The 14,675-nt window shown below is 46.0% G+C and overlaps 1 pseudogene; it reads right to left on the reverse strand.

Annotated features, from left to right (window-relative positions):
- Positions 1-1,486: 1,486 nt before the first annotated feature.
- On the reverse strand, positions 1,487-2,439 carry LOC112956201 (annotated as a pseudogene).
- Between the last annotated feature and the right edge of the window lie 12,236 nt (positions 2,440-14,675).

Here is a 14,675-nt window from a genome sequence, read left to right on the forward strand (position 1 = left end):
TCAAGGTCCTCCTTTCCAACCTTAAGTATAATTTCCCTTTGTCCAATGTCATCTCCTCTCCTCCAACCATTCTATCTTCTAGCACAGCCACAGTTTCAAGAAACAGTGTCCAACTACTCAGTACTTTTCAGTGGGACAAATGTTAGGACTTGAACAAAATGAAATAACCTGATCTGTAACACCTAAGGGATTGAGAAACCTCCCATTTAATAGCCTAATACATGCAACCCATTGTCTCCAGTGTTCTGGCCACTGGGACATGGAGGATGAAGTTACAGGGTCAGGAATCCTCTCACGATTGAGAGAGAATCCTGATTGTTTCTCACTTCTCACCTATACTGCACAAAAAACAAATGCAATAATTTTTCCTGTCCTTCAAATCTCTCTTTGGAAGAGAGATGAACATTTACTGACTTATCTTTTTTAATACTCTCTCCTTGCAAACTATTTCATCTCTTGCTTAGTGTCTTTTTTCATAAAGTTTAAAATAAAGATTTATTTTCAAACATGTGACTTTGGTTTATTTCATACATTACACTTTCTTGCAGAAAAAATAAAATTGTACARCTGCATAAATATAAAATTCTTCCACCATGAAAATGGTTAAAACATTCAAAAAAGACATTAGCACCACAGTGTGCGATGCCTTCAGCAGGAAAAAAAGAAAAAAAGAAAAAACAAAGGAACTATACAAAGCAAAGAGTTATGGCTGCCACTGCGCAGAGTGATAGTCTGACCCAGGTCTCTCACGCAGCGTCCTGGAGGATGAGGGGAAGCGGGAGCGCGCGAGGCAGCAGTCGCTACGAGCACGGAACACAATCAACGTCACTTAAGTTAGTTTCCCCTGCCGCCCCTTCAAATAAACTACCCTAACACCACAGGAAAGTCAGAAGCCTTATGGAGTGCTGTTAAATACAGTCTCACAGGTGGGTCTTTCTTTTAAAACACAATAATAATAATAATAATAATAATTAATTAAAAGTAAAATGCCAGTTCTAGTCCCATTGAGTATTTACACCTTGGACAGCAAAAGTCTTTGCTCACAAGAAGTAGAAAACAGATACAATACATGGCTTGAAAAATGACCAGAGTATGCACCTATAGTACTGTACACTAAATAAAATACACAAGGCAGCAATACTTAGGGGCCAGAAACACTGCTTACTACAAGTCAGTTATGGAATCATAATTTACAGTAAAAATGGGCATGTCCCAAGGCTCAATTTTGTTTTTGTCATTTACAGTAGAATAAATATTTGTYGCTATTGCTACACTTTGTTTACATTCTAACCTAGTAACCTAGAAAGCTAGTGTAAAGCATATAGTTTACTTGTAGGTCCCATACGTATGACCTACGTTTGTTCAAGTAGTAGGTTTGCTTCAAGTAGTTCAAGTTCAAGTAGTAGTTTGTTCAAGACTAGTAGGTTTGCGTTTTTGTTCTCTTTTTTTGTTTGTTTGTTTATTTTTAAACGTTTTTAAATGGCTAGGAGGAAGGGCTGGGTGGTAAGGGGTTGTGCTTACAATCAGCTGCTTTTGATGTCAAATTTAATATGAAAGCGTCCCTGGAAGCGGTCCTTGTCGCTGTACTGGATGTTCTGCCCATAGGCCTTGCACTCCACGTGAACCTCCATGTCGTAGGTCAGGTTGGTGAACTGCACGGCCACGAGCGGCTGCAGGTAGCGCGGCTGCAGCAGCTTCCCGTAGTAGGGGTAGTACTGCAGGGCGAAGCCGGTGTAGCTACCCATGCTGTAGCACTCCACGGCGCCCACGTTGTCCATGTCCCCTTCTCTCTTGGGGCTGAAGTGCACAGGGATGGGGTAGGGGTTGAACTTCGCCGTGACCTATGGGGGGAGGCTCTCATTTGCCAGAGCCTTAGGTTTGAAGCCAAGCTTTGCTAAGCTTGACGAGTATGCAGGGTTTGCCATCCTTGTACCCAAAGGTTGGGTCATTTATCCCAGAGCAGTTTTCCAGCCATTCACGCCTGAATTTGCAGACCTTCTTCTGGCCTTGGATATCATTGTATGGTCCTCTGTCCTTGTAGTCAGCAGGTATATCCCCTCAGTCCTGAAAGACTATGTTGTCAGTCTGCTGCTCAGCGCTGTAGTCTTCTAAAAACCTCTCAAGGTTCCTCATGTTTGGGTCATACCTCTTGGAATCGCCAACAAGAAAAGAAATTTCAGTCTTTTGTACCTGGGGAACTTGAGTCGGTCCTGGGGGTGCCACTCGATCCTGGTATTTGAGTTCAAAGTCACTGAGAGTGAGCAACATCACTTGGATGGTCCCAATGAAGATACCTGCCAGGAAACCGTAGAAGATCAACTAGAAGAGGAGGATTTTAAACCAGCTGCCCCCGGTGTGGCCCAGCAGCTCCTTCTTCTCTGAGTTCCAGATGAACTTCTTCCAGTTTCCGTCGTCGTCCTACGGCCTGCTGCGGGCCATGGCAGGCGGGCAGCGGGGGGGCTCTCGGTGAGCAGGCCGTGGCGGCACCCCGCGGCACCGGCGAGCTCGTGGGGGATGCCCGCCCACTCAGCGAGGTGAGCCCAGGCGGCCCAGGGCAAGGCAGGGGGGTGGCAGGCTGGGAGCGCGGCAGGGCCGGAGGGAAGCGGCTCCCATGGGGCACGGAGCAGCACGGAGCATTGGGGAAATCATGCTTGACTAACCTGATCGCCTTCTATGATGGAGTGACTGRCTGGATAGATGAGGGCAGAGTGGTTGATGTCATCTATCTGGATTTCAGCAAGGCTTTTGATGCTGTCCCTCACAGCATCCTCGTGTGCAAGCTCCAAAGGTGTGGGATAGATGAGTGGACAGGGAGGTGGATTAGGAATTGGCTCAGAGGCAGGGTGCAGAGAGGGGTAGTCAGTGGCGCTGAGTCCAGTTGGAGACCTGTAGTTAGCGGTGTCCCCCAGGGGTCGGTCCTCGGTCYGGTCCTGTTCAACTTATTCATTAATGACCTGGATGAAGGCATGGAGTGCTCCCTCAGCAAGTTTGCCGATGATACCAAACTGGGAGGAGTAGCTGATAGCCCTGAGGGCTGTGCTGCCATCCAGAGGGACCTGGACAGACTGGAGGACTGGGCGGCGAGAAACCTCATGAGGTTCAACAGGGGCAAGTGCAGGGTCCTGCACTTGGGGAGGAATAACCCTGGACACCAGGACAGATTAGGGGGGGACCTGCAGGAGAGCAGCCCCGCAGAGAGGGACCTGGGTGTCATGATGGATGACAAGNCACTGGAACAGGTTGCCCAGAGAGGTTGTGGAGTCTCTTTCTTTGGAGATCTTTAAAACCCGCTTGGATGCAGCCCTGTGCCACGTGCTCTAGGTGACCCTGCGTGTGCAGGGGGGTTGGACTCGATGACCTCTGAGGTCCCTTCCAACCTTGGGCATTCTATGATTCTATCATTCTATGATTTTCAATATAGGTTCCCTCTGCCATTTCCCAACACTCCCTGCTTTGTCCTTACCCTCTTGGCTCCCAACACTTCCCCTGCCTTTTCCCCAAAATGGCATTCCAGTTATTCTCACTGAGTAGGTTCCTCAACTCTTCAGTTGCCTGCTCTGGACTCCCTCACCTTTCCAGGTCTGCAGAGAAATTCTAGGCATTTGGGCTGCTCCCCGTTGCTCCCCCTTGCTGAAGGTCACAGCCTGCCTCYATCAAGGCTTGTTCCTCCTCCTCAGGCAGCCAACACATCCAGGCATGTCCTGCTTCAATTCTCAGAACACACTGCCCTCCAACAAAAACAACCCCTCTCTGCACATGCAGGCATGTGCACGGAAGCAGCAAGTCTGTCACACATGTCACTCGGTCTCTTCTCCGGGCATTTCTGCTTGCAGACTTCATTGCTTCACATCAGTTCAATTGCTTGAGGACTGGAGGCAGCTCTGAGCACATACACTGTTACCAGTATCTTACCCTGCAGTACTCTCCTGCAGTGATCACTTCTCTGGTTACTTTCCASCTGGCAATAGTGTGACCTCCTGGGCAGGAGTGAGGAAAACAAGCATTCACTCACCTGCTTCATAGTCTAGCTGCTAAAGTGCACCCCGGTATCACAGTGACTTGCCACCGCCAGACATCAAGGAACTTGTGCTGTTGCAGCCCCTTTCAATGGTTAAATCGAGACCCGTCTCAGCTGCAAAATGCACTGCCCAGCCTAGATGCATAAGGGCCCCCTAGCCAGCAACGCTCTCTTCAAGCATCTTGCCACCATGTAGCACAAGTGCATCAGACAAAGCAGGATACAGCTGCCCAATGGGGGAACCAAGGCTGGTTCCTTGTCCCAGTGCCCCAGGGTCACAGGAATGGACTGTGAAATAGGAAGGGGAGGGAGATGGTGCTGCCCGGAGGAGACCCAATTCCACTCTTTGCATCCTGGGAACAGGGATGGAAGTGTTCTCCCATTTTCCTGCACAAATGGAGCTCTCCTCTTTGCACTTCTCAGAGACTCCTCTTCTCTGATCAGCCCAGAATCAGCAGGAGAAATAAGGGCATTGGGATGCACTGGTACCTGCAGCAGAGGGGCATGGAGGAAGGAGCCCTGCCGTGATCCTCTGCTGCCAGGACAAGCCAGACAAACTCTCCTCCCCCGTCACACTCCCCACACATCTCCATCCTGAGAATTGAAGCGACTTCAATTCTCAGAACACACTGCCCTCCAACAAAAMCAACCTCTCCCTCTACGTAAAACCTCTAGGTTGCTCCACTTKCCTCTACTTCACAAACYCACTSACGTCCCAGATCTAGGTCCACCGTCCCACCCTCGGGGCTGTTCTCACGTATCATGCTCCCCTGCTGCCCTGCCCATCCCCACAGGGTCTCTTCCTACTTCAGCATTTCCTTTTCACACAACTTGGTGTCTAAGCATCTGCCCAGGCACCCACTGAAGGCAGGTCCCTGAAAGGCTTTCTTTCCTTATGGTTCCTTGCTGGCTCTTTGTGGCCATGCTGGCTCCCATGGGTAAGTGAACTCAACGCACCCCTCACCTCCTGCATCATTTCCACAGCCGCTGCCCCAAGTGCACGACCAGCTGATGACATTGCTCCATTGCCTAAGGTTGGCAATGCCTCCTGCCTAAGGCAGGCAGGAATCCTCTACTCTCCTACAGAYGCTTTGGCTCTCTTTTTTCTCTTGTGCATAGCACAGAAGCCATTTTCTAAAGGACTCAAAGAGAAACAAAATGTCTCTTGCCTGTYCCAGAGAGATGGAAGAGTCACCAACAGATCTGAAGAGTTGTCCTATCCTTCCTGGGACTGTGCAGCTTGCGTTTTTCCTTCTCTCCCTCTACTCTACTACTCCACTTTGTACCCTCCATGCTTTCCTATTTTTCCCAGTTCATACTCCATTCTTCTTTCTGCTTGAGTGTGGTGAAATCATCACCTCCACATCAAGACATATTTCCTCCTTCTACTTAAGACTTCTCCTTATTCCTTGCAGGGTGGGCTCTGAAACAGTCCCCTGACACTGTCGTACAACAAGAAGGCCAAGAAGGCCAACGGGATCCTGGGGTGCATTAAGAAAAGCGTCTCCAGCAGGCCGAGGGAAGTGATCGTCCCCCTCTACTCAGCCCTGGTGAGGACACATCTGGAGTACTGCGTCCAGTTCTGGGCTCCCCAGKACAAGAGGGATGTGGAGCTGCTGGAGAGAGTCCAGCGCAGGGCTACGAAGATGATCAGGGGCCTGGAACATCTGCCCTATGAGCAAAGGCTGAGGGAGCTGGGCCTGTTCAGCCTGGAGAAGAGAAGGCTGAGAGGGCACCTGGTCAGTGTATATAAATACCTCAAGGGAGGCAGTGAGGAGGAGGGGGCTGGCCTCTTTTCAGTGGTGGCCAGCGATAGGACTAGAGGAAACAGCCACAAATGGATGCACCAAAAGTTCCACAGGAACTTAAGAAAACACTTTTTGACAGTGAGGGTGACAGAGCMCTGGCACAGGCTGCCCAGAGAGGTTGTGGAGTCTCCTTCTGTGGAGATCTTTAAAACTCGCTTGGACGCAGCCCTGTGCCACGTGCTCTAGGTGACCCTGAGTGAAGGGACCTGAGGTCCCTTCCTACCTTAAGCATTCTATGATTCTATGATCTTTTTTATTTTCTTAATTTCTTTCCCTTTCTCCTACCAGGATGGGCTCTTCTACAGTCTCCAGATGTAACCATCGAAGAAGGAGGAACAACTGTGACTATGAGCTGTTCACAGATGGGAACCATACATGCCTACATGTCTATAAGCAAGCTCCAAGAAAGGGCATCATGCTTCAGCTAGTAGTGTTTTCAGTGGAAGGTGAAAAGACAGAATTTTGGGGAGGATTTCCACAGTCATTTCAAGAGCAACGGAAATAAAGKCTATCACTTGTCTTTTTCAGTAGGTCTGGCACATATTACTGTCCTAAGTTACACATTGACTCAGATGCTGAGGAAGCTGAGCACAAACAATCATACAATCACAGAATGGTTGAGATTGGAAGGGACATCTGGAGATGATCTAGTCCAAGTCCTCTGTTCAAGCAGGGTCACACAGAGCATGTTGCACAAGATCATGTCCAGGTGTATTATGAATACGAGTCTCTGGAGAAGACTCCACTGACTCTCTAAGCAACCTATTCTAATTCTCATATTGAGTGTATTCCTCACAATCAAGATTTTTTTCTCATATTCAGATAAAACTTTAATTGTTTCAGTTTGTGCCTGTTGCCTCTTCTCCTGTAGCTTAGCACCACTGAAAAAACTCTGTCCCTATCTTTTTGACACCCTAAATTAAGATATTTATATACACTGATAAGTCTTTTGTCAGTCTTCTCTTCTCTAGGCTAAACAGGCCTAGCTGTYTCTGCCTTTCCTCATATGATGTGAGATGGTCCAGTTCATTAATCATCTTCATAGTCTTATGCTCAGATTTCTCCCATAGTGTGATATCTCTCTTGTACTGGGCAGCCCAGATCTGTTCACCAGGACTTAGTAAAGAGGGAGGATCACCTCCCTCAATCTGCTGGTAGTACTCCTCCTAATGCACCATAAAGTMTTCTCCTCACTCAATCCTATACTTGGCATGGGAGTGTCTTTCTTCTTATCTTCTCCATTTCTCCCTTGTCTTTTCCATTCACCTCTCTTCTTGCCTGTCCTTTTCCCTTCTCTATTCACTCCCTTCTCCTATTCATTTTCTTCTCATTTAGTCTTCTTTTCCTCCTTTCCCACCTCTCTGTCTACCTTTCTTCTCCTTGCCTTTTTTGATTCCTGAGAGGACAATTCTGTTTCTGACTTTGTTAGTATTACGGTGCAGGATTTAACATAGAGTTTGGATAAAGTACTCCGATGTGCTGAGGAGAAACAGTATTAGTCCATGCTGTTGCAAGTGACATATAGAAGCTTAACAGTGACATTCTGAAGTCTAAATTCATGACACAGGAAAGGACACTGAAGAGCAGGACCTTCTCTAATATACTACGTGTTCTACATAGGAGGCCTAAAAGGCAAGGAGAGATCTAAAGACTGAGCACGGATGAGATGACTGAGTAGAATAGACTTACATATGCTAGGATGTTAGGATTTACAGGTGTTACTTGTAGCATATGCTGTAAAAAAAATATATAAGGAAGAACAATCTGCCGTCATTTAAGCCCAGAATGGATATAAACCAGCTTTGGAGCCAAAATCTGGAAAACTAACAATATGTGAATATCTGTTTGAGAGTATGTAGTGTAGCTAGTTTTTGGTGTACCTCTTAAACAACCAGATAAAAATAAACTGCATAATTGAAGTTAATATGGAAGGCTTTTTACAGTACCTGCAATTCCTTTGACTAAAAAATGCAGTATCAAAGAATGAAGCAAGAGCAAATCTTTACGCTGTTCCTAAGACTGTTGGAGGTCTGAAAAGTAAAATAGGGGAAAATAACATTTGGTAACAAAGAACAAAGCTGATTGAATAGACGGAGCTGTTGGAAAGATAATAGTAAGTGAGGCATGGTGTTACAAAAGCACACGTTTTATAGAAGTAATAGAGGACATCTAAGTCACGGATCGCCACAATACAAGACAGGTAAGATCACAATTAACAGCTGAAAATATCAAAATAAGAAGCATTATAGGAACCTTGTTGGTAGAAATCCCACATTCTAGTAATATAATTGTAGCATTTGGTTTGGCCTACCTGCTCCTTTCTCAAGAGAATTACACCGATAAAGATAAAATGCTGAATGAGGTTAAAGATGCTGCAAATTTTGGACAGAAAAAAAAAATGTCAGGAAATAGGACGTCCATCCACAGCTCTTTCCACACAAAAATCATGAGAAATTACCCACATTTTAAACACAAAGCGCAAATATTCTGATACCTGGGAGTATTCTGCTTTCTCTGTCTCTGGAAATGGCCAAGGGTCCACTGCTTGTGCAGGTGAAGCTAGGGGTCCCTGCAGAACCAATCTGGATGAGTATGGATTCATCTGTGATCTTCACAAGATCCAGTCTTTTTTCTGATAGAGTAGGGTGGAGAGTGATGAGACAGAGTTATTTCCAGGGTGATGTCAGAATTTGGTACTCTCTAGCCAGGTTCTTTCAGATATTTCCCACACAGAATCATAAAGACACAGATCATATAAATCTAAGCACTGAAGTTTTCTTTGTGGGGGAGAATGTTCTATAGATACCGATTTTTGTCATGGAAGTACCTTAAAATAATAAGATATGGATTACTATGAGACAATATTGAGATGTCCGGAAATCCTTCTCTGAAGAATGGTTTCTGTCATGATGCTGAGCTTGCTAAAGTTTGTGGATTTGAGTGAATATGTATCTTCCTAACAGCTACCAACCTCACTATATTAGCTCCTGAAAGAATGGGCTGATYTCAAATGACTATTGACCAAAGTCATGCTTGATCATGCTGAACTGGTATGAGAAACTAAAGAGGAATAATCCTTCTATTCCACTTTTGTTTATTTCAAGAATCCTGGAAAACTGGTGCCCAGACTGACAATGCCCAAATGGAAGTTTGTTCTTCATTTTATTTGTTTTCTTCATCACCTGTATAAGCCAGGGAATCTTCCAAAGCACTAGATTTTCCTGGCTTTAAACTGATATCTGTGCACGTTTTTCTTAGGAACTAATAAAGATTAGACTTTTCCTGCAGAAGACAAAAAAAAAAAAAACACTTTTTTTATTAAACATGAAATAAATAATTAGAATTATCAGAATTAACAGAAGTTATCCAATCCTATGTTAAACAGAACAAAAGTGTTTCCCATTCTAATAGTGTTGAATTTGACTCCTTTATGAATTTTTGATTTCTTACTCCAAAAGATACCATTTAATGCAGAGACAGAATGACGACAAACATTTTTTTTTCTTCCTTATACACATCTTGGTCTAGTTTGTCTAGTTTAGACAAAGTTTCTGCTGTGAAGGAAATATTTTTATTATTATTTTTGTATGTATTATATATGTATTACATATTGTAATAGTACATATTATGTATAATATGTATATATATGTATTATATTTTATATAAATGTATTTTATATTTTTATATATATTTTTATATTTTTATATTTTTAATATGTTTTAAAGATTGTGCCTTTAAGATATGTGTACAGCCAAATTCCGGAAATATCCAGTAAGCCAGGACTTGAACTGGGATGCTTCACCCTACCTATCATTATCTTACTATTTTATTAATCTTAAAAGAAACTAACTCTAATGAAGAAAAAAGATTTTTGAACCAAAAACAAAAAGGCTGTTCATCTAACCACTTCCCAGAGGGCAATAACTTAATGACTTATGGAAGTTGCTAAACACATCAAAAAAAAAAAAAAAAAAAAAAGAAAAAAGAAAGAGTTTCATTTTTCTTTTCATTTCGTCATTTCTGTCCCCTTTGAGCCAGAAATTTTAAGTGCAATTCACAAGTGATGCACTAGAGGTCATATGTTAGATCTATTACACAAAATAACAATTGTTTTTCATTTTTCAAGGAAAAAAAAACTCTGATTAACTCATGATTATCATGAGCAATAAATTGAGCACTGAAATAACTTCATACAGTGTAAATCTCAGAATTAACTCCCAGAGTCTCCATGCTGTTGATGTATTTCCCACCAAAGAAGGACAGCTCTAGGCAAAAAGAGAGCATAATTATCCAGAGTGCTGCCTAAGTAGACCAATGATATTTACCTAATCCTCTTTCCCTTTGAATGTTTCCTCAAGACCTGAAGAAGAAAAAAATGACATAATATGATCATGACATGAAAAAGCGGGAATAGTCTAGGCAATGTCATGGGCTGGTCAGCAAATGGAACACAAACGCAGGACAGTAATTCCACATAGGACAACAATACAGTCCACAGATAACCACAACAGAACTGCAGAACACGACCTCCATCAAACACTAAAAAGATCTTGAGAAGGACTCTCTCCATCCGTTATCATTCTAGCTATCCAGACTTATTCTTGTATGCTCACATCAGAATTTTTCTCTATCACTTCCAGTCTGTCTTACAGTTCATGTCCTTAGAACAGGTGCCCATCCCCAGGTTACAAGGCTCTAAATTACCAAAGTTAATACACAGTCACCAGATACAGAAAGTGGATGGGAAAATCTTACTCAGTGAAGCTGGAGTAGTGAAATACAATAGGTGAGATGGAGAGCAACATCTCAAGGAGTTGAAAGTTGAGGTGCGAGGTAGGGGAGGTGGGGAATGGGTGAAGTTTAGCGTGACACTTCAGTGACGCATTGGGTTAGGTGAGTGGACAGTGAGGTGGACTGAGAAATAGATCAATGGCAGAGTTCAGAGGATAGAAATAAATGGGGCTGAGCCTAGTTGGAGGCCTGTGGCCAGTRGTGCGCCCCAGGGGTCAGTACTGGGCCCAGTGCTGTTCAACTTGTTCATCGGTGACTTGGACGAGGGCACAGAGTGCACCCTGAGCAAGTGTGTGGATGATATCAAACTGGTTGGAGTGCCCGACACTCAAGAGGGCTACGCAGCCATTCAGAGGGACCCACACAGGTTGGAGAGTTGGACAGAGGAACCTCCCGAGGTTCAACAAGGACAAATGCAGGGTCCTGCACCTGGGGAGGAACAACCCCAGGCACCAGTACAGATTACGGGTAGATCTGCTGCAAAGTAGCTCTGTGGAGAGGGATCTGGGAGTCCTGATTGACAACAAGTTACCCATGAGTCAGCAGGGCCCTCATGGCCAAGAAGGYCGACGGGATCCTGACCTGCATCAGGAGGAGTGTTGATAGCAGGTCAAGGAAGGGGATCCTGCCCTTCTCTTCAGCTCTGGTGAGGCCACACCAGAGTATTGTATTCTGTGCAGAGTATTGGATGAGGTTCTAGGCTCCTCAGTATACGAGGGATGTGGAAATTCTAGAGAGGATCCAGCGGAGAGTGACAACGATGATTAAGGAACAGGACCGTCTCTCGTATGAGGAAAGAGTAAATGAGTTGGGCCTGTTTAGCCTGGAAAAGAGAAGATGGAGAAAGGATCTTAACAATATGTGTTACCTGAAGGGAAAATGTTAAGAGGATGGGGCCAAGCTCTTCTCAGTGGTGGCAAGTGACAGGACAAGGGGTAATGGGTATAAAGAGAAACACACGAAGTTCCATCTCCACATGAGGAAGAACTTCTTTCCTGTCAGGGTGACAGAGCCCTGGAACAGGCTGCCCAGGGAGATTGTGGAGTCTCCTCTGGAGAGCCTGCGATCTGGATGCAATCGTGCAAAATGCTTGAGGTGTCCCTGCTTGATTAGGGTGGGTGGATTAGATAATCTTCTAACCTCAAGTATTCAATGATTTTGTCATTCTTTGACACAGAAAAATATCCTTAAAACTACACTAGATATAGAGGCATCTGTTAAGGCAAAATGACCTCCCATGAAAGGGTCAGTGCACCCCAAGCCAGTGTAAACTGGGATGCTGAAGGGCAATAATTATAATGTGTCCTAAAACACATGCTCTCAGGTCTGCRAGACAGAGTGATGGAGACAGGAAGGCAAACAATGGGAAAAGACTAAGCTTACCAGAAAAGACAGATAAGGCGGTGTAGTCAGAGAAGGTTGACAAGGAAGATTGACTGTGGGAGCCRCAGCATCTGGCATGGTGAAATGCAGTGGATGACGAGGAGCAGCTGGAACCAGAGAATCAGAGAGAAATGGCCTACAAGTAGAGTGCGAACAGACTGGTCGAGCTTGAGACGTGTGAAAGAATGAGCATAGGATTGACTGGGGAAATGATCCAGGACGGCAGCATTGCAGAAGGAAAGATCTGTGTAAGAAAGAAGAATTGTCTGCAAGCAGGTGTCCCCCAAAGACACTTAGAGCACCTGAGTAGGCAAGTGGAAGAAAGAGGCACGAGATGCCTAAATACACCACTACCAAGGAGTCACCCATTGGGAAYTGCACACAGTCATCCTTGACCTAGGCACAGTTCTGCACTGCGTCCAAACTGCTGGCACATACAGGGGCTTGGGAAATGCGCTGATGGTGCCCTCTCTGTGCTGCAACAGTCATATTTTCCCCACTGGAACTGGAACTGCAAGCCAGTGTTTACAAGACAGCGTCTTTCATGGCAACGCAACCCAAAGCAGTAGAGACAGGAGACCTCACCCCTTTCCYCACTGCCACATCTCTTCTTGTTGGTGTCTCTGACTCAGAACACCTTCCCTCCCCCAGGCCCAGTTTTGAAGTGGAGAAAGCCTTCTGTGAAGGGTAATGACCCTCTTCTGCTCAGGACTGCTGAACAAGCCACGGGCCCACTGCAAGGTTCRTCACGCTCCTCCAAAAGTAAACTCCRTCTCCAGTGGCAAACAATTCTTTCACGAGTGCGATGGTGCTGCACTGGAACACGGGTGGCTCAAGGGGAGCAGCAAGGAGAAGGGCTGRTGAAGGCAGGGTTGGGGGRAGCAAAGATCTCTCAGGAGACAGCCAACATCACCTTGCCTTTCTGGAAATACACTCCCCCAGCTCAGGTGCTACAGCCAGCTGTGTCATCACTCTGTCCAGATARAGAAACTAAATTTGTCCAGGCTGACGCAAGACGATGGGAAAGCAAGAGCTGCAGCACCCCTGGGCAGAGAAAGATAAGGCCCTCCAGGACTATAAAGCGGTGCARTTGCCAAAGCCAGTCCTTGTACATCTCACAGAGCTTGAGCGCAGAGGCACCATGAAGGTCTTCCTGATTCTCTCCTGCCTGGGAGCGGTTGGTGAGTTCTCCACAGCGYTGGATCCTCCAGCTCTTCCTACACCTCAYTCTTGACTTGTCTTCTCAGCCTGCTTTCCTCTCTCCCCAGCGGCCCATGCCTCTGCTTTCCTTCTATTCCTAACCACGTCAAAGCCTTGCGCACTCAGCCACCTAAAGGCACAGAAGAAGGAGCACATGACAGGGCACACACACACGCGAGTGACCCGAGCAGACTGAGGAAGGATGGATTGCTCCTCGTCCCTTCCTGCATGAATCTTGAGGGCCATCAAATCAAGCTAGGAGTTTTGGCAGGTTGAAAGCAGACAAAAAATGATCYGTCTTCTTGCAGAAAAGTGCTGGACCCTTCTCCATGGAAGCAGACCTGCAGAAAGRTGACACGGCCACAGAAGGAGAAGCAACACATTTGTGGCTTAAAAGTTCACTGAGATTGAATGCCACTTGCTGTCTCCCCTGGCAGCCTCAGGTCCCTGAGTTGCTGGACGTCAGTAGTGGCTCTGCACAAGGCTTCCCTCTCCTCTGCTTTTTACATTTTTTCCATCAGGRATAGACCACACTAGAGACAGGCTCCAAGCCTTCCATGTTCTTGTGGTCTCTACATTTGTGTTTTCTCACATTCCACTCTAACATCAGCCACCAGCTCCACAGAGCCTGAATGCAGTCTGAGAGGGACCTCAGACACACGTAACAGTGGGCCTTCCCTTCTCTCTTACTCATCTCTTGTCCCCCCCTCAACAAAAGGGACAGTGGTGCTGAGCAAGGAATACGCRGGAAGCTCACACGCATTTCATTGTGAAGCCTTTTGGCAGCTCCCACTCTTCTGTTCTTTTCCTGACTCAAGGCCTGGGAACAGTCAAAGACTCGGGCTTCAGAGCGATGCCAGACGAGCTCAGCGGTTGCTCTGAGGACTGGCTTTCGGCACTCCAAACACCCTTTGTCACTACTTCTCTAAAACTCCCCACCTGCTTCTATGCTATAAGAGAACAGATTCAGATCCAGGGCAGTGAAAAAYAATTCTCTTTCCCCCAGTTGCTGTCCCGGGGGATGCCGATGACGACAAGATTGTGGGAGGCTACAATTGCCCAGCACATTCAGTGCCCTACCAAGTGTCCCTGAATTCTGGCTATCACTTCTGTGGTGGTTCCCTCATCAACAACCAATGGGTTCTGTCAGCTGCTCACTGCTACAAGTCGTAAGTATGGCTTGTCTTGCGTGTCTCTCTTGATCCTAGTCAAATCTTGCAGCCACAAATCTTGCACCTAGCACAGCAAGACGAGGCCAGGTGGCAGGGCAGGCACAGCTCACATCAAACCAAGGGAAGGATGCTGAACTCAGCCCTGCCATTAACCATGATGCCTGGAGTGATCCTTGCATGTTCACCTTATTGCCACAGATGGAGCATTCCTGGACACACTGCCCACCTGGCAACGCCTTCTAGTCCCTCTCTTTCATGAAATCCTGAGGTGCTAGAGCAATGTGGCACAGCATAAGCCTTTGA

The sequence above is a fragment of the Nothoprocta perdicaria genome, unplaced genomic scaffold, assembly GCF_003342845.1.
Source record: "Nothoprocta perdicaria isolate Ctin4 unplaced genomic scaffold, notPer1 scaffold_606, whole genome shotgun sequence".
Taxonomy (NCBI): domain Eukaryota; kingdom Metazoa; phylum Chordata; class Aves; order Tinamiformes; family Tinamidae; genus Nothoprocta; species Nothoprocta perdicaria.